Below are 25,010 nucleotides of genomic sequence, written 5' to 3' on the forward strand. Positions count from 1 at the left end.
TGGATTTTGAGAGACCTGGGTTTAACTCACGGCTTTGTTACTTACTAGCTGTGTGACTATGGGCAAGTCATTTGACATCGAAGAACCTGTCTCTTCATCAGTAAAATAGAAATAATACCCACCCTCCTTCCTATGATTGTTTAAGCAAAGTACTTTGCATGTCTTAAAAGTGCATATAAATGTAATTTATGATTCAAGAGAAGCAGCATAGTATAACGGATAGAAAACCTGGAAGTCACACCTCAGATACATATTAGTTCTGTGTGACCACTAAGTCATTTAATTGCCCCACCCCACCCCTATCCTGCTCCAGTGTTACACGCAAAAAGATCCCTGAGGGTCACATATTGACATAGAAAACTACAAATTAACATTATCTATATTGTATTGTGATTTTATCTAATTTGTTCAATATTTCCAAATTACATTTTAATCCAGATCAGACTGCTCACTTTGGAGTTTTGCTGGCTGTTTGCATCCCAAGGGTGGCAAATTTGACACACCTCTGCTCTGGGCAACTGTCAGAGGCTATATAAACTGTAGAGAAGGTGCTGCCCTGCATTAGTAAAGGAAGTTTCCTCACTTTGGATTTCCCTATACTTATGAAATCCCAGGATAGTCCCTATCCTGTTATTCTCCAAACTTTGAATTATTATCTTCTTCCTCTCCCTACCTGTAGCACAGTCAGGCTATCCCAGAGGGGATACTCAGCTATTTGCCCAGGGACAATGTGGTGTACATAGTGAAAAGAACATTCATCAGTCTCAGAATCAGAGGGCACAGGTTCAAATTTGGGCTCTGCCACTGGCACTGCTCTATGTTTCCCTTCTTGTCCTTGAACTACTTTGCCCTGCCCATCACTGCCTGCAGAAGACTAACCCATCTCCAACTCCCTCTAATAAATTATCTCCCTCCCTTCAAGGTCCAACTCTTATGCTGTCTTTCAATGAAGTAAGTTTTCCTTGATGCCCTATTAGACTATGAGTTCCTTGAAGATGTGTTCTGTTTCATAGCCATTTTTCTGTCTAACCCCAGCATCTATCATAGTGCCCTACACTTAATAAATGTCTATTTGAATTTAACTGGGTGACCTTGGGCAAGTCACTTTATTTTTATGGCCTGAGTTTTGTCTTCCATAAAAAAACAGGGATGGTAAGACTTGCACCAACTACTTTAAAGATTGAGATAAGAATCCACAAAAGCTACACATATGAAATATTTGGTAATGTATGGAGGAGTATAGAAATCTCCACCATGAACTAAGCAGCACTTTTCCTTTCATTTTTCCAGGGGGAGAGTAAGTAAGAATGACATGCAGCCCTTTAGAAGTGTGGTACACTAGAAAGACCACTGATTTCAGAGTTCCACTCATTGGGTAAATAAGTTGAAATCTCTGAGCCTCCATTTTCTCATCTGTAAAATGGAATTAATAATACTTGAACAACTTGAGAGGTATCTCAAGGGTGGGAAAAAAGCACTTTGTAAAGTGGAAAGCACTGTAGAAATCTGAACTCTGGTCTCCTAATAGGGAAATTTTCCTGATGTGCTTTGTGGAAGTTGTCCAGCCCTACCTTTACTGTGCAGTGAGGGAAATTTCAGGCTAGTGTGAGTATCCTGGATTTGCTACTGGGAAATCAGCTGTCAAGAGAGGCAAAGAGAAGCAGGGGTGTCTTATAATTTTTGGTACCCTCACAGCACCAAATACAGTGCTGCATTGCACACAGCAGATTTTAACTGTTCTGTTACATTCCCTCAATGTCAAGTTCATAGAGCATGAGAGTCAGAAGGAACCAGCCCCTTCATGTTACAGATGCAAGTACCTGAGGTGCAGAAAGATTAAAATAAGTTGCCCCAGGTCACATTATGGACTTGAGTGGTGGAGACAGGGCTAGGTTCCTGACTCAGTGAATGCTCTTTCCATGAGACTAGATGATGCTATACTGAGCAAAATCTAGTCCTGTTTCTGGTCAGGAAAAATGAGAAGCTGGAGCCTTCAATCTCTGATGGCTCTCTTGGCTCACCCAGCCTCAGTCCTAACACAGCCCACCACTGAGAGCAGGGCTTTGAGGGAAAAGCAGTTCTTTGGTGCCAGAGGACCTAGTTTCAAATCACCTTCCTGCCCCAGGTAAGCATGGATGTTAAATAATTTGCCCAGGCCACCCTTCCATTCAGCTCTAGTAGACCTATGAACCTCCTTGGTCTCAACAAAACAGCAGAAAGGGTTTGCCATCCTACTGCATCACATCTCTCCTGGTGGAATGGAAGAACATTTTTCAGAGCACTTTAGAGCAGCCTTTTTTGACTGGCCAGCTACTACTTTCAGCTCTCCAGAGTCCTGTGAGTCCTTTTATCTTTCTAAGCAGAGTTGAGATTTCACCAGTGCAGGGAGTTCCCAGTTAAAAATATCCCCTATCAATGCAGATGGGTCCCTTCTCCACAGGTGTCTATAGTTTAAGAGTTGCCCAAGGTAGAGGAAAATTAAGTGACTTGCCAAGGGTCACAGAGCCAATATGTGTCAGAGGTAGGACCTGACCTCTCCTCACCCTGCTCCTGGCTCCCAGACTTCCAAACCAGGTTGTCTCATCAGTGCCTGGAGCATCTAAACCCTGGAACATCCAACCATCCTACAGCTTTCCCAAAATGCATCATCCTTCTGTAAGGCCTGCCCCCTTCTCCTATTGATGCATTATTCCTGGAGCCTCCATTTTGTGGAGGGGCCCAGACTGGTCTCCCTTCCCCTCCTAGCCCTGTTCCTGGCTTTTAGAGTTCAAAACCATGCCTCTAAACTGAGCACCTTTATCACTCCCTTCCTCCCTACTCCATTCCAGGACTCTTTTGTGTTTTCTTCCCCCATTAGAATGTAAGCTCCTTGAGGCCAGGGGCTTTCTTTCCACTTCAGTTTTAGGCCAGTGCTTAGGACACATGGTCAGTGCCTACTTAATAAATGCTTTTTTCCTGCTTTCCTTCCTAAGTATTCTTAACTCCTAGGTCTCCACTACACCACTCTGTCTCTTGTGTTACCCAGAGTCTCCACAAAAGAGACAAATGGTCCATTTTAAGATTTCAGAAAATAAAAGAGAATCCCAAATAGCTACTGTACATTCATTCACTCAGCAATTATGTATTGGGCACCTAGTAGGTGCCAGGTGCTGTGGGGAATTTTTTTTCCATTTGGAAGATCTCTTCACAAATGCAGGGAACTTCAGATGCAGAATTTTCCATTGAAGAAGATCAACAACTCCTCTGTGACTGGTGTATATTTGGTATATAGTTGCCTGGGGTATATTCAAGAAGTTAAGTGACTTTCCCATAGCCAGACTAGTAGTATTTGTGACATAAGCAGAATTTGAATGCAGTTCTTCCTGCCTCCAAGATCAGCCCTCTATTCACTATGCCAGGTTCCTCTCTGCAATGAAACAGATGTCTTAGACTCTGTCCTTGTCCTATAAGACTTTATAACTAAATTGGAGAATAAATAAACACAAACCACTACAGTAAATGGCAACACACGATAAGCACCCTAAGGGTAGTACGAACGAGGTATAGTAGCTAGCATTTATACAGTGAGATAGATAGATAGATAGATAGATAGATAGATAGATAGATAGATAGATAGATAGATAGATAGATAGATAGATAGATAGATAGATAGATAGATAGATAGGTAGATCTTTTGATCTAAACAGAAGTTAAGTGACCTGCCCAGGATCATACAGCTAGGAAGTACCTGAGCTCAGGTCTTCCTAACTTCAGGCTTTATTCTCTATCTACTGCACCACCTTGCTGCCCAAGATCTCACCTTGGCTCTGGCTGGTGTGATCAGGAATGCTTACTATGGAGTCAGATTTTTGCTTTGCTTTGTTTTGAGAAGGACCCCAAACAATAGACATGCTCTTTTATTAAAATGAACTGTGTAAGTATACAATGTGAGCCTTTTCCCCATGTTCACAAGCTGGGGTTGATTTGTTCTGTCTTCTTGGCACATCTGTTCTGTATTCCTTCCAGCTGGTTCCGTTTAGAAGCTAGTTTTGGCATTATGCCATCTATGTCATGAGACCTCGATCTACTGATGTGAAAGGGCCTAAGGTTCTTTTACATACCCAAACCTTAGTCACAGGCTCTCCTAAGTATAGGTCAGAGAAGTAAGTATAACTAGGATTGAGATGTCTTTGTATTTATAGATAACTCTGAGAGGTGGGCTTACAGGCCTTCTGTCCACTTTACTAGTGCTCCAAAGTGAAACTATGTTCATTCCATTCAACAGAAAGTTTCAAGCCACTAGAAATTTCTTAATTTTATTCTATGGATGTCCCACAGATCTACAGTCATAGAATGTTAGAGGTAGAAAAGAAATTAGATTTCATCTAGTCCAACTTAATCATTTTATAGATGAGGAAACAGGACCATAGAGGTAAAGTGACTTGACCAACATCATGCAGAGAGTTGGGGGCTTAGCCCAAAAAAAACTGGTCCTCCTACCTCCTTTCCCAATGCCATTTCTGCTAAAAATCCATTCTCTGGTTACTTCTCAGGGTTATAGATAAGAGTTATCCTGATATATCCAGTTATCTGACTCCTACCATCAAACCCTCTCTCAAATTCCAGGAGATATGTGAGAGTGGATAGAGAAGTGGCCCTGGAATCAGTAAGACTTGGGTTCAAGTTCTGCCTGTGATGTATACTGGCTTTGTGACCTTGGGCAAGTAATTTAACCTCTCTGAGACAGTTCCTCATCCATAAAATTAGGGAGTTGGACTGTGTGACCTCTGTAGTCCTTCCTGCTCTAAATCTATGATGCCTAATCCCAGAAAGTCTTTCCTTCAGTTCCCATTTCTCTAAGCTCTTTTCCCTCAGCTCCTTGAAATGTGGATTATCGAATTCTTTGCCCGATGTAGGGCCTGGTACACACTTGGCAGCTAAGTGGTACAATGGATAGAGCGCTAGGGCCTAAAGTCATGAAAATCTAAATTCAAATCCAGCCTCAGACTTATTTAGTTGTGTGACTTCTGTTTGCCTCAGTTTCTTCAACCATAAAATGGGGATAATAATAATACCCACCTTGCAGAGTTGTCATGAGGATTAAATGAGATAATATTTGTAAAGCGCTTAGCACAGTGCCTGGCACATAGTAGGTGCTATATAAATGCTTATTCCCTTCCTTACTTACCCTTGGCATTTAATAAATGTGTTTGATGATTCAAAGGAATTTCTAAAATCCCATCTCCTCTACAGTAGCCTTCCCACAGCATCTCAGAACTGAAAATAAACATCTAGTCCAACCCACACCGACCAAAAAATCCCCTTTCTGGCACGTCCAGCAAGTGGGCAACCCCTACTCTAGAACAGAACCAGCAATTCCCCTCTCAAATATAGCCCCCTTGAGACTCATTCTTTACACATTGTTCCATTAAATGCATTTCTCTCTTCTATTCAGTGCTTATTGCTGTCCACGCCCCTTTAAGTGTCAGAGTTAATGTTGTCTGTCTCAGAACCACATCTATTTATCTTCCTTTGTCCAGTGCCCACCACAGGATGGCTTCCATATATATGTGTATTTAATTATGATAATGATGATGAAAGCTCTGACTCACCAGCTGTGCTCCTCCCATCTCCCTAGTTCTGATTCCCCTCTAGTTTACCTCCTTCCCCCCTTTTCAATGTGATCAGAATCACACCTGATTCCAGACCACAACTGAAATAGCAATTGCACAGCTGAAACAGTGAGGAGAGGGGCAGGCACAGTTAGTTTTGGCTTAATGCTCTTTCCTACTCACATTTGATTCTATATCCTGAGTCTAACATTCCCCAAAGCACCTACCCTCTTTTCCTGGGTGGGAAGTGAGCAAAGGCTCTACTCACAGGGGATGAACCCCAGAGACTAAGGTTAAGTACATAATGTGACAGAGGGGATTCTTTATCTTCTGATGAACTCCATGGATCTATCTCTGCAGAAGCAAAGTGAGAATCACAGGATTATAAAATGTTAGATCTAGAAAGAACCTCATCGTCTATATAGCTCAGGGTTCATCAAACTATGTTAGACCCACCACCTGTTTTTGTACACCCAGGAACTTATATAAAAACCATTCCTAGCTCATAGAACATACAAAAATAAGCAGATGGGCTGATTAGGCCCTCAGGTCACAGTGTGTTGACCCCTGATCTATTCCACATCCTACACAACCTCATTTTGTAGATTGATGGAAGAAATGAGATTCAGTGAAAAGAGCACCTGTTTCTAATACTTAATACACTATATCACCCTGACTTAATTCTGCTGGTCCTCACTTTCCTCATCTATAAAATGAGGGGATAAGACTAGAGGGCCCCCAAGATCTGTTCTAGTTCTAGCTTTAGGAATTTGTGATCCTTAGTTAAACAATGTACCCCAGGTCATACAACTATTAAGTCACAGAGCCTGGACCCGAACCTAGATCTTCTCATTCCCTCTCCAGCACCCTTTTCCCTACACCAAGCATGCTTCATCATAGGGCATGCATAATTCACTAGGCTCTGTCATAGCTTAGATGAAATATTCCTCAAGGATTCCATAACCCCCTTTGCTCTGATTCTATGCTCGTCAAGCAACCTTCTGATTAGGAATTCAGTCTCCTAGCTCCCTAGAAACTAGATAGTAGATGTGACGATTCGGTCAGTAGACAGCTATATCTCTGATCACAAAACATGATATTTGTAGTTTTATTTATAAATCAGTTCTCTGCAGCCTGAAGGAAAGGAAGAAATTTCAGTTACCATATCCCTGACAGAATCTATAAGATTAAGTTTCTGAAGCTACATACTTGAAGGAAGGATGCTGCTCTATGATGATCCTACCACAGCACTGTCATCCTACAATGACCCACCTGACAGCCAGCCATTTTTGTCTGGTTTTTTTTTTCATGGCATGCCTCTGTCCAGACCTTCTAACAGTCCCTTCAGAGGTAGATTATGTGTACATTTTTGTACTTAGAGACCCTAGGAATAGTTACAAGGTGCATAACAGAAAGACTTTTGTCTAGGTCCCCAAAGTTCAGACAGACAATTATGTCAGACCTTAAGAACCAAAAGAAACTTAGAGGTTCTCAAGTCCAACCCCCTCATTCAATTCAATTCAACTTGATAAACATTTATTAAACAATAAATAAGTGAAATGCACTATGCTAGGTGCTAGGGGTACAAATATAGCAATTCCTCTGGGCACTCCCTCAATGGACACGAGTTCACAGGTTGTTCCCAGTGGAACAACTAATTACTACCCTCAGTGATCTAGGGGCAGCCATGAGGGCTGAGGCTTCTATTGAGCCCCCACCTACATACCCCCATTCTCAGTCTGCCAGAGTCCATTCACTATTTTGAAAGAGGGATTTACTAGGAAGATACAAAAAGAGCAATTAGTACAAAACATTCCCTTCAAATCATGGGAGAGAATGGGGAGAGTGGGATTAAACTTAAAGTACAGTGAGGTATACATATAGGGAACACATGGGAGAAAGAGGCACCTCCCAGCTTCTGGCCCTAGGTGTCCTTTTGTCCATTCACAGAGTCCTCACAAAGTATCCTCTATGTGGAGCTCACTTCTGGGCAGGCAACCCAGCTGGAGCCCTGTGAATCCACAGCCTACACTTCTCTCTAGGGCAAGGTATCACACTCCCTGAAGCTGCTGCTCTTCTGAGGTAGCTCTCATTGCATGTCCATTCATCCTCTGGGTGTCTCTCATTCTGTATTCTGATGCTGTCCTTGTCCATTGCTGGTCCAGGGGATACCTCAATCACCAACCTTACGGTGGCAAGTGGGACTTCTGGTATCTCCCAAATCCACCACGTAATGTGGGCACCCCCATCTAAGAATTCAAATTCACCTAAAAATAGGAGAAAAATGAATCAAAAGACCTACCTCACCATGCCTGGCACAGAGCAGGTGCTATATAAATGCCAGCTATTGTATCTCATCTGTACTACCCGTAGAGTGCTTGACATGAGTTGCCATTTAGTGTAGTTGCTTGTATTTATTAATTCTCCAATTTAATTGTAAAGTCCTGTAGGGACAAGGACAGGGACAGATTCTAAGACATCCGTTTCATTGCAGAGAGGAACCTGGTATAGTGAATAGAGAGCTGATCTTGGAGGCAGGAAGAACTGCATTCAAATTCTGCTTATGGCACAAATACTACTGGTCTGGCTATGGGAAAGTCACTTAACTTCTTGAATATACCCCCAGGCAACTAAAAAAAAGTCACAGAGGAGTTGCTTCAATGGAATTGGTTCACCACATTTGTGAAAAGATCTTCCAAATGGAAAAAAATTCCCCACAGCACCTGGCACCTACTAGGTGCCCAATACATAATTGCTGAGTGAATGAATGTACAGTAGCTATTTGGGATTCTCTTTTATTTTCTGAAATCTTACAATGGACCATTTGTCTCTTTTGTGGAGATTCTGGGTAACACAAGAGACAGAGTGGTGTAGTGGAGACCTAGGAGTTAAGAATACTTAGGTAGGAAAGAAAGAAGAAAAGCAGGGGGAAAGCATTTATTAAGTATTTACTATGTGCCAGGCACTATGTTTCCTAAGCACTGGGGTAAAACTGGATTTGTCTTAGATCATTGCATTGCTGAGAAGAGCTAATTCTATCAAAGTTGGTCATCGCACAATGTTACTGTTACTGTGTACAATGTTCTCCTGGTTTTGATCACTTCACTCAGCATCAGTTCATGCAAGTCTTTCCAGTTTCCCTGTTTCTTCTTAAGCTTCATGCCTTCCCTCTGAGACTATCCCCAGTTTATCCTGTATATATCTTGTATGCACAGAGTTATTTGTACAACTCCTGTAATATCCCCTGTAATTCCATGAGATCTTCTTTATATCTCCAGCACTTAGCACAGTTCCTGGTATGATAGAAGGTGCTTAATAAATGCTTGTTGAGCAAGTAACTATGAATTCTCTGTTCCTTTCCAAGCCTAGTTGAGTTTCTGTGATATTCAACACTGTTTTCCTTTTTTAGTTCTATATTAGTTTTGCTGATCTCAATTTATATGATTTGATATATATCTTTCCATATTTACTTGTATTCACTTTTGCCATTTTTCTATGGCACTACATTATTTCATTACATTAACATTTGTTGTTGTCAGTTGCATCTGATTCTTCATGACCTCGTTTTGGGTTTTCTTGGACACACGGCAGCCAGATAAGGAGATATTGCTAGCTACTCTTTTACCACTTGGCAGCTGAGAGTAATTCCACTTCACTTGCTACCAGGAAGAAGAGAAAGCAATGAAGGAGTGGGTTGCCCCTTTTGCATATCTACTTAATTCTGGCTCAGTAACACCTGAATCAATTTTCTAGCTCCTCAGCCACGTTGAGGACTTTTCATCACCACAGTCACTCATAACTGGAAATCAGCTCCCCAGAGTTTCCACATAATTGGAGGAATCAGCAGGAAATATCTGAATGTGCTTTAGGCTAATCCACCTTTATCAGACTGAGATGAAATAGTAGGTAGTCCTTGCCCTCAATGAACTCATAATCTAGCAAGGAAATACAATAAACAGAAAGACAACTATGTTTTAACAATCTAAGAACTTAGGAGAAGTTCAAACAGAGATTTAAGGGGGAGACATCTCTTGTGCTGGAGATATGAGAGGAAATGTCTCCTAAGTTGGACATTAAAGTATTAGAAGGATTTCCATAGGTAGATATCTTAGAGCAAGCCATTCTAAGTATAGGCAACAGAGTGCAGGGATATAGAGCTGGAAAGGGGTGGGATGAGCTCACTGAATGTTGACAAGTATAGTTTGGCTGGAATACAGAGTTCATGAAAGGAAGTAGTGGGTGATGAGGCTAGAAAAGGAGATTGGAGCTAGACTATGAAGAGCCCTGAATGCTAAGTTAAGGAGTCTGTGCTTTATTTTGGTAAGCAAGGGGAAGTAACAAAGGTTTCTGAGACAAGTTTAGACTGGTGCATAAAAAAGACTACCCTGCCAGCAGTGTGAAGGATAGCTTGGAGAGAGAGCATATAAGAAGCAGATATATAATATAAAATATAATATGTAACATATATATGATATAAGGCCATTTATGAGACTGTTAAAATAGTTCACTTGATAAGTCTGAGTAGAAAGGGGGACATAGATTGTGAACTGCTACAGAGAGGGAACCAATAGGACACGTCTACTCATTAGATACAAGGGAGGTGAGGAAGGGCAGAAAAAATCAGTTGGCTGGGAGAAATGGGGTACTATCAGCAGAAACAGAGAAGTTAAGAGGATAAGGAGGTTTCAGGGAAAAGAATTCAGTTTTGTACATACAGAGTTTTAGATGAAAGCTAAGCACCTAGATAAAGATGTCCAGAAAGCAGACATTTGAAAATGCAGGCCTATACTCAGAGAAGTTAAGGTTGGAAGTTATAGATTTAGATCCTTGCAGCTGCAAAGAGGTAACTGAAGTTTCAGGAATGGTTAAGGTTGCCAAGAAAGAGAACGTAGATAGAACAGAGGGCCAGCAATAGACAGCCTCATCCAGGAGACAGAAAGAGGAAGAATACAGAGGAAAAAAACATGAGATTACAACAGCACAGAGTTCAAGGGAAGAGAGAAGACCAAGAAGGAATAGGTAATAATGCCAAATGCTGGAGAACTGTCAACATGGATATGGACTGGGAAAAGACCTTTAGAACTGGCAGGAAGGAGGTCATTTAGAGACTTTGGAAAGAACAGTTTTAGTGAAGTGGTGAGGAAGGAAGCCAAACTGTGAAGAAATGTGGTGTGAGCATGTGCTTAAGGAGTGAGTGGGTGGTAAGGCAGTAGAGGCAGCAAGAATATGCTCCCTTTTCAATAGCTTCGGATAATGGCAAGGTTAAGATAAAAGGTTTATTTTTTAGGAGACAAGAAACCTGAACAAGTTTGTAGGCAAAGATGAAAGAGCCAAAGTGAGGAGGGCAAGGCCAAAGATGGGGGTTGTGTAAAGGTAATTGACAGAGTAAGAGCCTGAAGGAGATGGGAGAGAACGAGATCAAGGAAGCAGTTGGAGATGCTAGTTAGGCCCCCTCATCCACTAAGAATGGCTAGAAGGAGAAGACAGAGAAGTTGAGAGTTGCAGATGGGAAACTGAAGGAGCTCATGTCAAAATGACCTGATTTTTTTTTAAGAAAGTAGATATAAAACCTTGCTACTCTTGAAATCTAAAAAGCCCTTGAGGAAGACCTTCAGCACAGTGGTAGTGAAGGATCTAGGAAAGAATATAGTCAAGAACTGTGTGAGATAAAAAGGCAAAGGTGGGCTGCAATCTGCACCAATGGAGGGAATATTCACATCAATGAGATACCAGATTGATAAAAACAATGTACCACTCCTGCTTTATTAAATTGGAACAATTCTCCCAAGTAATTATGATCCCAGGTATATGAAACAAGGCCATTAAGGCTCCCAACATGGCATGTTATGAAAGTCTCTTCATCAGTGACTAAATCAAGTTCCTAAGCACTGACCTTCTTTAGGTGTCCATTAAACTCATTCCATTCAGAAGTTCTATTCCTAAGGCATTGCACTGGCCACAGAAACTGGACAGATAGTCAGGGGCAACTGGCATGAATGCGGAGACCACAGCTGTGGCCAAATGCAGACTATGAAGATATGGCCTTTGCCCAGATTGATCACAGTAACCCTGATCCAGTCAATTAAGACCCCGATTTGGCAATGAAATCTTTTGCAAGAGGAGAAGTAAACAGAGCAAGAGTCCAGTGCCAATAGACTTCACAATTAGCAAGAACCTTATGCCGAGTAGTTCCACATAATGTGTTGCCATCCTCCAGCCCAAGCTGGCTCTCAATGCCACTTTCCTATAAGTGTGGCAGAGTCCTAGGAAATTAAATGGTTTTCCTATTAATAGCACATGTTAAACAGAAGCTGTAAACAGATTGGAAACAATGAGCCTTTGTTCAAATGCACGTTTTGCTTCTGTGCCTTGGCTCGTTCTACACCTGGAGATTTATCATCTGTTTTAACAATACTGCTTAAAAGGCAGCTGCTGTTTCAGGGGGAAATCATGTTATGCAAAAGCTTGAGGGGTAGCTTAATGATAGAATCCTCAGTTTCAAAATAGCCCAATTTCCACAATCAGAAGTCTAAATCCCAATTGTCCCCACTGGCACTTAGTCTTCTTTAGTAAGTAGAGTGGACGGCAAATGTTCTGAGAGTCTCAGTAGACAGATGCTGCGCATTAGTATTAATATTATTATTACATAATACAATTATTATTATTTCTGGATAGCTCAGTCAGATGAGGCTATGGAGACTGAGGCTTCCATCAAGATGTGAAAGACAGATATTTTTTTAATGAGCATAGAGGGGGTGCTCCAGTCTGCATAACAATTTCAGGCATCCTGCCGAAAATCTTGAACAACTAAGTGCCTGGTTTAGCTCCACAGCTAATGAGTGCGTAACTCACCAGATTAATGTTGTATTCAATTTTATGGAGGCCAAATATTACCACTACTATTTCTCTTCCTTTGTTACCGCTTATAGACACTGAACCACAATATATTCGGATAATTACTTTGCCTTCTTACCTATGCCTATTACTTTTCCTCTTCTCTGCCTCTCCTTTGTCCTTCCCAAATTTTAGTAGTTTTTCAAGTCATAGGGCTAAACTAAGTACTTTGCTCAAGATCTTTCAACAAGTTGTCTAAAGTTGTTATCAAGTACTCATAAAGGAAAAAGAAAAAATATATCTTTCACCTAGCATCTTTACTCCCTGTAGCCTCATGTGCTAACAATGAACATTTTTATCCTTACCATTTTTATACATAACTACAGCTGGCTAAAATGAACACTAATGGAAGCCTTGACCATCAAACCCTGGAGTACAGACAATTGTAAATAACAATTGATAGAAGTAGGGTAAACAGTAATTACCACAAAGAAATATCCTAAGGAAGTCATAAGAGGAGGATAGAGGATGTGAGGAAGGAAGAGTTGCAAGCAGTGTTGATTGGCCTTTGTTGACCACCAAATTGCTAGGTGCCTCCTCCTACCACCTTCAAAATCCCCAAATTAGGAGATTACCCAGATTTACTATACCCCAGGGGTACTACTACCACTACTAATAATAATCTTATATGATTTAAATATTATATTATTGATATATAATTAATATTAATGAGGCAATGTAGCATTATAATAATAATATCATTTATATTAATATATAATTTGATTATATAATTCAATATCTCATTTTCTATTTTATTATATTATAATATATTATTATTATTATAAAGAAACAAAAAACAGAACAAGAATATTTTTAGTCTTTCTTCAGCACTCTGTGGATGAAAGTATTCTCTGATTTACAGACTGTAGGATGTCAGAGTGGAAAGGACCCAGTTCTAGGTAACTAGGTCTAGACTTGAGACCTAAATGGCATGACTCCCATAATAACCAGTTAATGTCATAATCTTAATTACTTTCTGCCATGGTCTAGCCAAAAGTTTAAAAATTTTTTTTAAAAAGTAAAGGGGGAAAGGGGATGGTAACCACAGGACAAAGCAGCAATCTGAGATGTTATGGGATCCTTTCCAAACTGTATCTCAAACCTAGTATGAAGAGAGAGCTTTAGCCAAGTACTTCCACCTGGTCAACTCTACAGATCAGAGATAACTTGAAGTGTCACATTCTGAAGCAGAGCATAGGAGACTGGCAGGCCCTTTAAAAGGGGTAGGAATTTTGATGGCTGATAAAATGCATTAAAGAAATATCCATCAAAGTTCATCCTTAAGGACAAAAATAATCTTTCTTCTATTTTATTTTGGGGAGCAGGTAAAGAGAGTAATGGTATCAGTCATGGTTCATAAAAGCAGAGCATACACATGCAACTAAAAACATCACTGACCCCAGGCAAGTCACTTAACGTCCCTGGATCTCAGTTTCCTTATGTGCAAAATAAAAGTTTTAGACTCCATGGTATCTAAAGTCGCTGTCAGCTCTAGATGTATAATCCTATTAACTAATACAAAACATTATGAAAGTTGTCCTTATTGCTCACCTGCATAACATTTTCCAGTGGCTTTTAATTGGGCAAGTTTGATGGATCAGTGGTTTTGAATGGGACCATATCTTCATATTCTAAAGTAAGAGACAGTCTGTTATGATCATTACTATCTGAGAAATTAGGAGAATAAGTCTTATCAGAATAAACAGAGGGAGAATATACAAGTCATGGGACATTGATTCTTAATAAACACCTACAATTTGCCTTTAACTGCAGTGGCTCAATAACTCATGGCATATTAATGTAAAGGGCAGCTAGATAGTGCAGTAGATAGAGTGCCAGACCTGGAGTCAGGCAAACCAGAGTTCAAATCTAGCCTCAGACACTTATTAGCTGTGTGATCCTTGGCAAGTTGCTTAACCTTAATTGTCTCAGTTTCCTTATCTGTAAAATGAGCTGGAGAAGGAAACGGCAAATCACTCCAGCATCTTTGCCAAGAAAACCCCAAATGAGGTCATGAAAAGGCAGACTCAACTGAACAACAACAAATATTAATGTAATGAAAGAATGTGCCATAGAAAAATGGCAAAAGTGAATACAAGTAAATATGGAAAGACATATATCAAGTGATGGATATTGAGATCAGCACAACTAATATAGAACTGGGGAAAAAAACAATATGGAACATCACAGAAACTCAACTAGGCTTGGAAAGGAACAGAGTACTCAGTTACTTGCTCAACAAGCATTTATTAAACACCTACTATGTGCTGTGAACTGTGCTAAGCATTGAGGATATAAAGAGGATCTCACGTATAACAGAGGATGTTACCAGAGCTGTACAAATAATGCTGTACATACAAGATATACACAGGATAAACTGGGAGTAGTCTTGGAATGAAGCATGAAATTTAAGAAGGAATGGGAAAGGCTTCTTGCAGAAGGGAAGACTTGAAGGAAGCCAGGAAAGCCTGGAGGTAGAGAGAAAGAAAGAGAGAGCTCCAGGCATGCAAGACAGCCAATGAAATTACTCAGAGGTGGGAGATGGAGAGTCTTGTTCAAGGAACAGCAACAAAGCCAAGGCCACTGGGTAAATGTGGAAAATAGTAAAGTGTAAGCAGACTGGAAAAATAAAAAGGGGCCAGGTTACAAATGTCTTTAAAGGCTAAACAGAGAATTTTACATTGGTTCCTAGAAGCAATAGGGAGCAACTAGAATTCATTGAACAGGAGAAGAGGAGGTAACATGGTTAGAACTCGTTTTCAGGAAGATAAATTTAACACCTGAGTGAAGGATGGGCTAAATAGGGACAGACTTAAGGCAGGGAAACCACCCAACAGGCCACTATTGCAGTAGTACATGCATGATGTGATAAGAGCCTTCACCAGAGGAGAGACAACTATTACATACCAGACACTATGCTGTGTTTTTTACAAATATTACCTCATTTGATCCTCACAATAACCTTGCAAGGTAGATGCTACTATTATCCCTCTTTTTACAGTTGAGGAAACTTGAGGTTAAGTGACTTGCCTCGTTTTACACAGCTAGCAAGTGTCTTCTGAGGCTGGATTTGAATTCAGATCTTCCTGACTCCAGGCCCAGCATTCTTTCCACTGCACCACCAGCTGCCTTTGGAGGCAATCTACTGGAAAAGACAGGTCAGGATGAGATCACTTGTGAATGTAGAGAAATGTGCCTTAATAAGAAGGACACCTTTGATACGAAACAGGGGTGAGGAGAGATATAGCAGCAGAAGGGACCCGGGTGATAGGAGATGAGGATAAGAAGGAGCTCTCTGTGACTGGCTGCAATTTTTTCAGTGAAATATAAAGCAAAGTTCTCAGCTAAGAGGATGTGGGGAGGGGAAGGCATGAGAGGTTTGAAAAGGAATGAAAAGGTTTGGAAAGGCTGCAGAAAGTGGAATAGTGAGTCAGGGATATGTAAAAATATTGCCCTGCTTCAGTGAGAGCCCAGTTGAAATTACATACTATGAAAAAATTATATACTATAAATTTGCAGTGAACATAGTCAGCACAGTTTCATGATTTTCTTTGGGAGCACATAATTAAGACCCTAAGATGGCACGTGATGGGAATAATCCAAGGGGCTGGTGGGGAGGGAAGGAAGAAGGGCAAGATATATGACAGGATAAAGGGGCTTGAGAGAGGAGGGCAGTGTAGAGTTAAACTGGACCAAGGGGTCAAAATGTCAGTCAGTCGACAAGTATTTATTAAGTGCCAGGGATACAAAGAAAGACAACAGACCAAAACTAAAACAAAACAAAACCAGACTCCACCCCCTACTCTCAAGGAGCTCACAGTCTAGTAAATTTCTTGGGTTTTGTTTTGTTTTCTCTTTGCTCTGTTAAACATAGAGGAGTTAACACAAGATTCAGTGTACTTATGTATGGAGGCTGTCCCCTACATGTGGCATGGGGTATCACTGTGTGGCTCAAAGGGAGACAGAATAGACATCTCTAACCTTTTCTCCACCTCTCCCCTCTCCAAGGGATTCTTTATTTCCTGCCAAGAGAGGAAGTAGGAGTTGGAGGGTAGAGGCTCTTCTTAGAGATAGGGGATATTGGGCTAGAATTACATCTATCTGGTCTCTTAGGGATTGTAGTTTTCAGATAAAAGCTAAATGGATCACTATTCATTAATGGGGAAGAGAAGACCCCAAACTCTATGTCCAACACTTGATTCCCTTCCCACCAAATACTAATTCCACAGAGAACACACAAGGCAAGTAGCAAAGAAACCCATTCATTCAACTTAGTAATATAACAGAAATCAGAAGAAGTATACTTAAGAGAATATATATCAGACAATACTGTGTGAAGGAGAAAGAGAGAGAGGGAGAGGGAGGAAGAAGGAAGAGAAGGAGAAAAGAAGGAGAAGGAGAAAAGAAGGAGGAGAAAGAGAGAGAAAGACAGACAGACCAACACACAGACAGAGACAGAGAACCCAAGTGGAAATTCCCTGAAGTCTCCAGTGTAGCAAACTAGATGGAAATTGCTAGCCCCTTTCATGTCAGCTTCTTCCCAGAATTTATTCTCCTTTCAGCAGCCTAAAGCGGGGCTGACTTATCCATCTTCTCTCTGGAAGCTGGAAGCCAGAAGCACCTGAAGAAACTGCAGAGCCCAAAGAGCCTGAAGAGACCAAACCTGTCCTCTCTCTAACTCTCACTGGCTCTATCCCACACGCAGGCAGATGCTCCACCACCCAGAAGATGGTCTCATACCAATGGACTTTGGCACAAAGGTTACACTTATTTATTTGTCTTTGTTGATGATTATTGAGTTTATAATTATAAAAACTATTTTTATACATGCAAAACCATCCCGATATTTCTCCTAAGGCGCATTTGTTTTGCTCTGATGCTTTTAAAGTATTTTGTCTTAGATCTTTCTACGCTAACAAATGTTTCCACTCATTTAGAGAAAGCTGGTTGGGAGAATTAAATGGATGTTAAAGACCCAGAATATGAATATGTGAATGAGAATTACAATAGTGAGTTAAGTCCCATAGCTTGCACAATCAGTCCAGTGTTCTGTCTCTGATAGTGGGTATGAAGGGGCAGGTTGTGAAAAGGCAAGGGCATCCTTCTTATTGTCAGCTGCAGCAGCTAGGGTTATACCCCCAAACACCCTAATTTCCCTCTGATTATTCATCAGGAATCTGCTTGCCATGAATTTATCTAACTTATTTTTCTAGCTACACTATTTATATTTTCAGCCTATACCAGCTTTGGGGAGAATTCATTTGTTCATTAATTCAATATAAATACTTATTACAAATAATCTACTGGGTACCAAGAGAAATATAAAGGTAAAAAAGACAGAAACTTTGTCCTAAATAATGAGTTACTTAGGTTTACTATCCATTGTGTGAAATAGTATTTTCTTTGAAATTCCTAAATTTGCCTCTTATAAGCTTCTAGCATTTGGTGAAAAATCTATTTATCCTATCAAAATCCCTCATTATTTCTATCATATGTATCTTGGGTTTTATTTTTCCAAAGTATAGAGTTCTAGGTTTATTATCTGGCTCCATTGACAATGCCCAGAGACATAGCAAGAATGAGGCAACCAGCATGTCATTTTAGGAACCAAAACTTAGTCAGCCAGTCAATAGGAATTTATTAAGCACCTACTTTATACCAGACACTGTGCAAAGAGCCAGGGATACAGAGAAAGGCAAAACATGGTCCCTGATCTCAAGGAGCTCACTGTCTAATGAGAAAACAACTATGTTCAAACAAGACGTACACAGGGTAAGTTGGAAGTCATCACTAGAATGAAGGCCCTACTAGCATGAAGGGGGATCAGGAAAGGTGGGATTTTAGTAAGGCTCTGAGGGAAGCCAAAGGGGCCTGGAGGCAGAAATACGGAGGGAGAGTATTCCGGGCATGTGAAACTGCATAGAAAACAACTGAGCCTAGTGCTCAGTTAACTTAGTTAACTGGAATGATTGTTTAAAATAGGAATCTACCAAGTGAGATGCTCTGCCCATGCCTCTCCATGGCAGCCTCCCCAGCAGCAGCTTTGTGACATCTGGAAATCTTTGTTTCTCTGCTATATGGCCCCAGGTCCCAAGTTCTCCTGCCCTGCCCCCAACAGACTTTTTTCCTTAAAAATTTTACTTGAGGGGCAGCTAGGTGGCACAGTGGATAGAGCACTAGCCCTGGATTCAGGAGGACCTGAGTTCAAATCTGGCCTCAGACACATAACACTTACTAGCTGTGTGACCCTGGGCATGTCACTTAACCCTACTGCCTAGCCAAAAACAAACAAACAAACAAACAAAAATTTGACTTGAAAAAATGTGTTTTGTGGTGCTTGTATCTCAAAATTGCTAATTATGATCCTGGTAGCACTTACCCCATCACCTTGACTACATGATTTCTCCTCTGGATCTATCTAGTTTCTTTTATTGATTATATTTTTCTTGAGAAAGAATGCTCAGAAGAGCATGCCATATGCAGTTACATTAGGATCCCTTTTTTAAAAATTTTTAATGCTTTATCTCAAGACATCAAGATTATTTGGCTATCGGCATTTCTCAAAATTGAGATTAGGACACCAAAGGAGCTTCCAGGGGCTTTCAGTGGATTCACATCAAAAAGAAATGATTTAGGATGGAGTGCTCAGATCTGGACTCAGGAAGACTCATCTTCCTGACTTCAAATCTGGCCTCAGACACTTTCTAGTTTCATGACCCTGGACGAGTCACTTAATCCTGTTTACCTCAATTCCTCATCTGTTAAAAAAAATTGAGCCAGAGAAAGACATGGCAAACTATTCCAGTATCTCTGCCAAGAAAACACCAAATGGGGTCATGAAGAGTCAGACATGACTGAAAAGGCTGATTGACAACAAAAGCTGTGCTTCAGATTTTCAGTGGTGCATATTTGCCCCAGTGTGTGATAATGAAGAATAAACATTTAATAACCATCTACTATGTCTACACAAATAGGCATATCACATATCAAATCAAGTCTAATCAAAAAGCATTTATGAAGTTCCTACTATCTGCCAGGTATTGTGTTAAATGCTGGGGAAGGAAAAAAAAAGTAAAAGGCTTTCAAGTTGATCACAACCTAATATAGGAGACAACATGCAGACAACTATGTACATATCATATAGGTACAGGCTAACTTGCAGATAATCTCAGAGGGAAGATGTCAAGAGGGATTCAGAAAGGCTTCCTGCAGAAGGTAGGACTTTAAGCTAGCATTTGAAGAATGCCAGGAGGCAGAGATGAGGAAAGCATTCCAGGCGTGGGCACAGGCAATGGACAGACTTATGAAATAATAAAGAGCAAAATGAGCAGAACCAAGAGAACACTGTATACAGTAACAGCAATATTGTTTTAAGAGCAACTTTGAGTGACTAAGTCATTTTGTCTATTATAAATACCCAAATTAACTACAAAGGACATGTGAAGGAAGACACCGTCTGCATCTAGAGAAAGAATTGATCAATAGAAGTATGTATAAAATGATTTTATATGCACATATTTGTGTCTACTGGTAGCCTACTGTACTGTGCATACTGGTGTCTCTAGGGTGGGGGAGGAGAAGAAAAAAGAATAAAAGACACTTACATGATAACTTTATTATCTATTTAAAAGGAATAGCAAGCTGTACATAACAGATTTGCAGTTTCATGTGCAATCATTTTTATTCTACTATGTTATGGAAATGCTTGTTTTATTTCATAAATTAAAAATAAAATTAAATAAAATTCAAGGTGTGAGGATTAAAAAAAAAGAAAGTTGGGACATAGGTTATCTGGTGAAAGGAACAGCAATGTCACTGTATCACAAAGCACATGATGAAAAGTGGGGTATAAGAAGACCGGGAAGGCAGGAAGGCTATGAAAGCTTTAAAAGTCAAACAAAGGACTATATATTTGATCCTGGAGATAATAGGGAGCCACTGGAATTTACTGAAGATAGGATGGGAGGTCCTTGCATGGTCAGACCTTCAATTTGGGAAGCTCAATTTAACAACTCAGAGGAGAAGGGACTGGAGTGGAGAGAGACTTGCCAATAAAAAGGCTATAACAATAGGTCAGGCATGAGGTGGCACCAGGATGGTAGCAGTGTTAAAGGAGAGAAGGGGGAATATTGGAGACATGTTACAAAGTTAGAATCTACTTAGAAACAAATTAGATATGGAGAGAGGGGGAAGTGAGAGAGACTGATGAGTGGGGTATATAGCACCTAGACTGTTAGCCTGGGTGATTGGATGGATGGTAGTGCCCTAAACAGTAATAGGAAAGTTAGGGGCTCAGATTCCTAAAAGCTAGCCACTGCTCAGATTCTTACAATCTAGCCAATAGCTCACTAATGTTCAGACTCCTTAAGGGTCTGCCCAATGTGATGGATGTTTTAATAAATCTTGTCTTTGGTTGGGGAAAAAAAAAGAAAGTTAGGAAGAGTGGAAGGTTTGAGGGGACAAAATTATTGGCCAGTGTTGAGTTTAATATGTCTATGAGACATCCAACCTGAGATGTCCAATAGGCAAGTGGAGATGAGAGACTAGAGGTTAGGAGAAAACTTAGGGCTAGATAAGTGGATCTGAAAAACATCTACATAGAGGTAATAATTGAATCTGTGGGAGCTGATGAGATCAAGAAGTAAAATTCGTGTCATTCAAGGCTCTCCACAAGCCTGTATCGACTTAACCTTGCTAGCCTCCACTAGCATTATTTCATGTACTCCATGCTCTGGCAAAACTCTACATCCCCCAAACACATACGTACTTTTTCATACTCCTGTGATTTCACTCAGGCTGTTCATTTGAATGAATCACTTTATGTCCCCAGGCCTTAGGGATGAGTTGCCTCATTTGTAAAATGAAAGGTTGGAACTAGCTGTTTTCTAAGGTCCCTGCCCATTCCAAAATTCTAGGAAATTAGGATTCTATACCTGGAATGCCTTTACTCTCCATCTCCATCTGTTGAGCTTCTATCTATTCTTTAAAAGGCATCTCTTCTTTGAAGTACTTCCTGATCCTCCTGTTGGCAACAACCTTCTTTCTCTGTTTTGCAATTCCCTAGTGCATCTATCAAATGATATACCAGCAATTCCAGCAAAGCAAAAGCTCTAGCAGGTTCTACCATGCTGGAATGGCTTCAGGTTCAGTCCAAGCAATCAACTATGTGGGCTTACAAAAGATAAGCCTAGTAACGTCTGGAGAGGCTCATCACCAACACAATAGCCCCTTGGTGATTCCCACTTTGGCTATAGCAATCCTTGAAACTACGAGAAATAGAAAATGGTCATCAGTCCTAGGTGGCCCCCTTCTGCTTTTGAAGTGACACTGGCAGAATAGTGGGAAAGGGGACAGAAGGCATTAAGAATCACACAATTTGATCCAACCAATCTGGACAACAATTTGGAACTATGCCCAAAGGGCTATAAAACTACGTATAGCCTTTGATCCAGCAGTTCCAATACTAGGTCTATATCCCAAAGATATCATAAAAAAGGAAAGGGACCCATGTCTACAAAACGATTTATAGCAGCTCTTTTTGTGGTGGCAAAGAATTGGAAATTGAGGGAATGCCCATCAATTGGGGAATGGCTGAACAAATTGTGGTATATGAATGTAATGGAATACTATTGCTCTATAAGAAATGATGAGCAGGCAGACTTCAGAAAAACCTGGAAAGACTTGTATGGTCTGATGCTGAGTGAAGTGAGCAGAACCAGGAGAACATTGAACACAGTAACAGCAGCATTGTTTGATGACCAGCTTTGATAGACTTAGCTCTTCTCAGCAATGCAAGGATCTAAGACAACTCCAAAAGACTCGTGATGGAAAATGCTATCCACATCCAGAGAAAGAACTATGGAGTTTGAATGCATATCAAAGCATACTATTCTCTCCTTTTCTGTCTGTTTGTTTCTTCTTTCTTGTGGTTTTCCCCTTTGTTCTTTACCATATGACTAATATGGAAATATGTGTGATATGAATGTATATGGATAGCCAATATCAGATTGCATACCATCTTTCAGAGGGGGGCATGGATGGAGGGGGAAAAAGTTTAGAACTCAAAATCTTATAGAAGTGAATGTTGAAACTAAAATAAATAAATAAATACATTTTTTAAAAAAGAATCACACAGTTTTTTAATGGTCTATAAACACTGATTTAACTATTGGCACTCTAAACTTAGCATACTTTTCCAGGGATCTCAGTCAGTAGATAGCTTACCGGAAGAAATTAGTTATATCAACATTGATGTTCTTGCTATAGCTTAAAACATAACTTTGTTACTTATAACAAAGGCCCTCTAGAAGGGGGAAAGGAAGGCATACTCAGGGAAATCTAGGTAATATAAAAATAAAATATAACAATAAAAATCTACTTAATAAATTGAACCATAAAACAAAAAAGAAGTTGTAGCAAAATGGAAAGATCATAGATCAAGAGCTGAAAGGGATGTCAAAGTTCATCTAACTAAATCTCCTTGTTTTACAAATGAGGAAAGTGTTGCAATGTTGGTACAGAAAGCCATTCTGGAATGCAACTTGGATCAATGCCTAAAAGAAAAATCACTAAGCTATGCATAATCTTTGACCTAGCAATACATCACTAAGCCTGTAATCCTAAAGACAGCAAAGAAAGAAGAGAACCTTTAAACACAAAAATATTTATAGCATCGATTTTTGTGGCAGCAAAGAACTGTACACAAAGGAGTGACTATCAATTGGTGAGAAGCTGAACAAATTATATATGTATATGAATGTAATGTAACATTATTACACCATATGAAATGACAAAATTGACAACTTGGGAATACCTGGAAACACTTGTATGAGCTGATACAGAGTAAAGCGGTGAGGCCCCAGAGAACAATTTATACAGTAATAACATTGTAAAGAAAAACAACTAAAAAAAGATGTAGGAACTTTGATCAATGCAATGCAAAACTGGAATTCCAAAGGACTGCTGATAAAGCACACTACCCCTATGCTGACAAACAGGTGATGTACTTAAGATACAAAATGACTCATTATTTGTCATAGCCAATGTGGGAATTTGTTTTGCTTGACTATGCATATGTATTACAAAGTTAGTTTGTTTGTTCCGCTGGCAGGAGAGTGGGAAGAGCAGAGTGGCTACCAGTTAGAGGGCTGCCTCTTAAAAAACAAAAACAAAAAAACAGAAAAGAAAGAAAGGGTATTGGAGCATTTTCTAAAAGTACAGAAAAGAAGAAAAGGAAGAGCAGAGGGAATCACATGGTATTCATGCAATGTCATGAGACTGTGAGGAAAGTCAGTAGTCAGCTAACAAGCATTAAGTATTTACTATGTGCCAGGCATTGTGCTAAGTGATGGGAATACATATACAAACAAAGGAAAGACAGTTCCTGCCTTCAAAGGGTTTATATTTTAAAGGGGAAAAGAGCACATAAAAGATGAAAAAGGGGTGGAAGAAGAAGGTATACAGTGGGGTATGGGGTGATGGAAAAGTGCAGAGGAGCCCTATCCCCGCCAATTGGACAGAGGGGCCCAAGGACACTCTAAAGTGTAAGTTCCAGGGCTGAAGTGATCTTCCAGGATAAAGTTACTGAAGCATGAGAGAAGCATCTTTCTCATACAGAGGGTCTTCCCCCTTTGCTCCACTTCCAAGAGTCCTGTATAAATCTTGTGAAGGTCTCACAACAGGACACGAAAAAGAATCATGCCATCCAAGTGCATGGATAGAATACCTGCATCAACAAAGGCCTTTCTTTCCTTTCAATAGCATCCTTAGGGTACAATCTTAATAGTATGATCACTGGATCAAAGGGTACAAATAGCTTTGTAACTCTTACTGTATAATTCTACTTTGATTTCCAAAACTAATTTTACCAAATTCACAGCTCCACCAGCAGTGTGGGTTGCCTATTTCTCCACAGGCTTGTTAATATTGAATTTTATCTTTTTTTAAAAAAAAAATAATGATCTTTGCTAATCTAACGGGCCTAAAGTGGCATCCTGGCATTGTTTTAATTTTAATTTTTCTAATTATAAGAGCTTGAATAATTCAGAGGGTTGAATTCCAAAGTCTCCACTTTAGAAATAGCTACCACCTTGCTCATCTAGGAGAGTAATGCTTTATGCTGTATAATAATTTATAAGAGAAAAGTGTTGAGTTCATTCATTTTACTCCAGATTTAACTTCCAGAAATATGTGTGTATGTATATCACATAAAATAGAGGGCAGATTCATGCTTAATAATAATAATACCCTTACATGTGTATATCCCATCATGCTTTCAGAGCACTTTCACATCCATTATCTCAAGCATCATTATGCCTTTCAGGTCTCAGCAAAAGCAGAGAATCAAATAATTCCAAATAGCAGGATACCTGAGTTTCTTTCCTTAAGAAAGATTCAACTCCCCACAAGTACAGAGAGAAAGATTTGGGAGAAGCAGTTGTGTAGAGATAAACTTGGCAAAGGAAATTCCTTTTCCGATTTTAGGAACACATTATGCTCACTTAGCTTCAATCATCCCTAGCTTTG

Source organism: Phascolarctos cinereus, unplaced genomic scaffold, assembly GCF_003287225.1.
Source record: "Phascolarctos cinereus isolate Bilbo 61053 unplaced genomic scaffold, phaCin_HiC Scaffold_5;HRSCAF=322, whole genome shotgun sequence".
NCBI classification, from domain to species: domain Eukaryota; kingdom Metazoa; phylum Chordata; class Mammalia; order Diprotodontia; family Phascolarctidae; genus Phascolarctos; species Phascolarctos cinereus.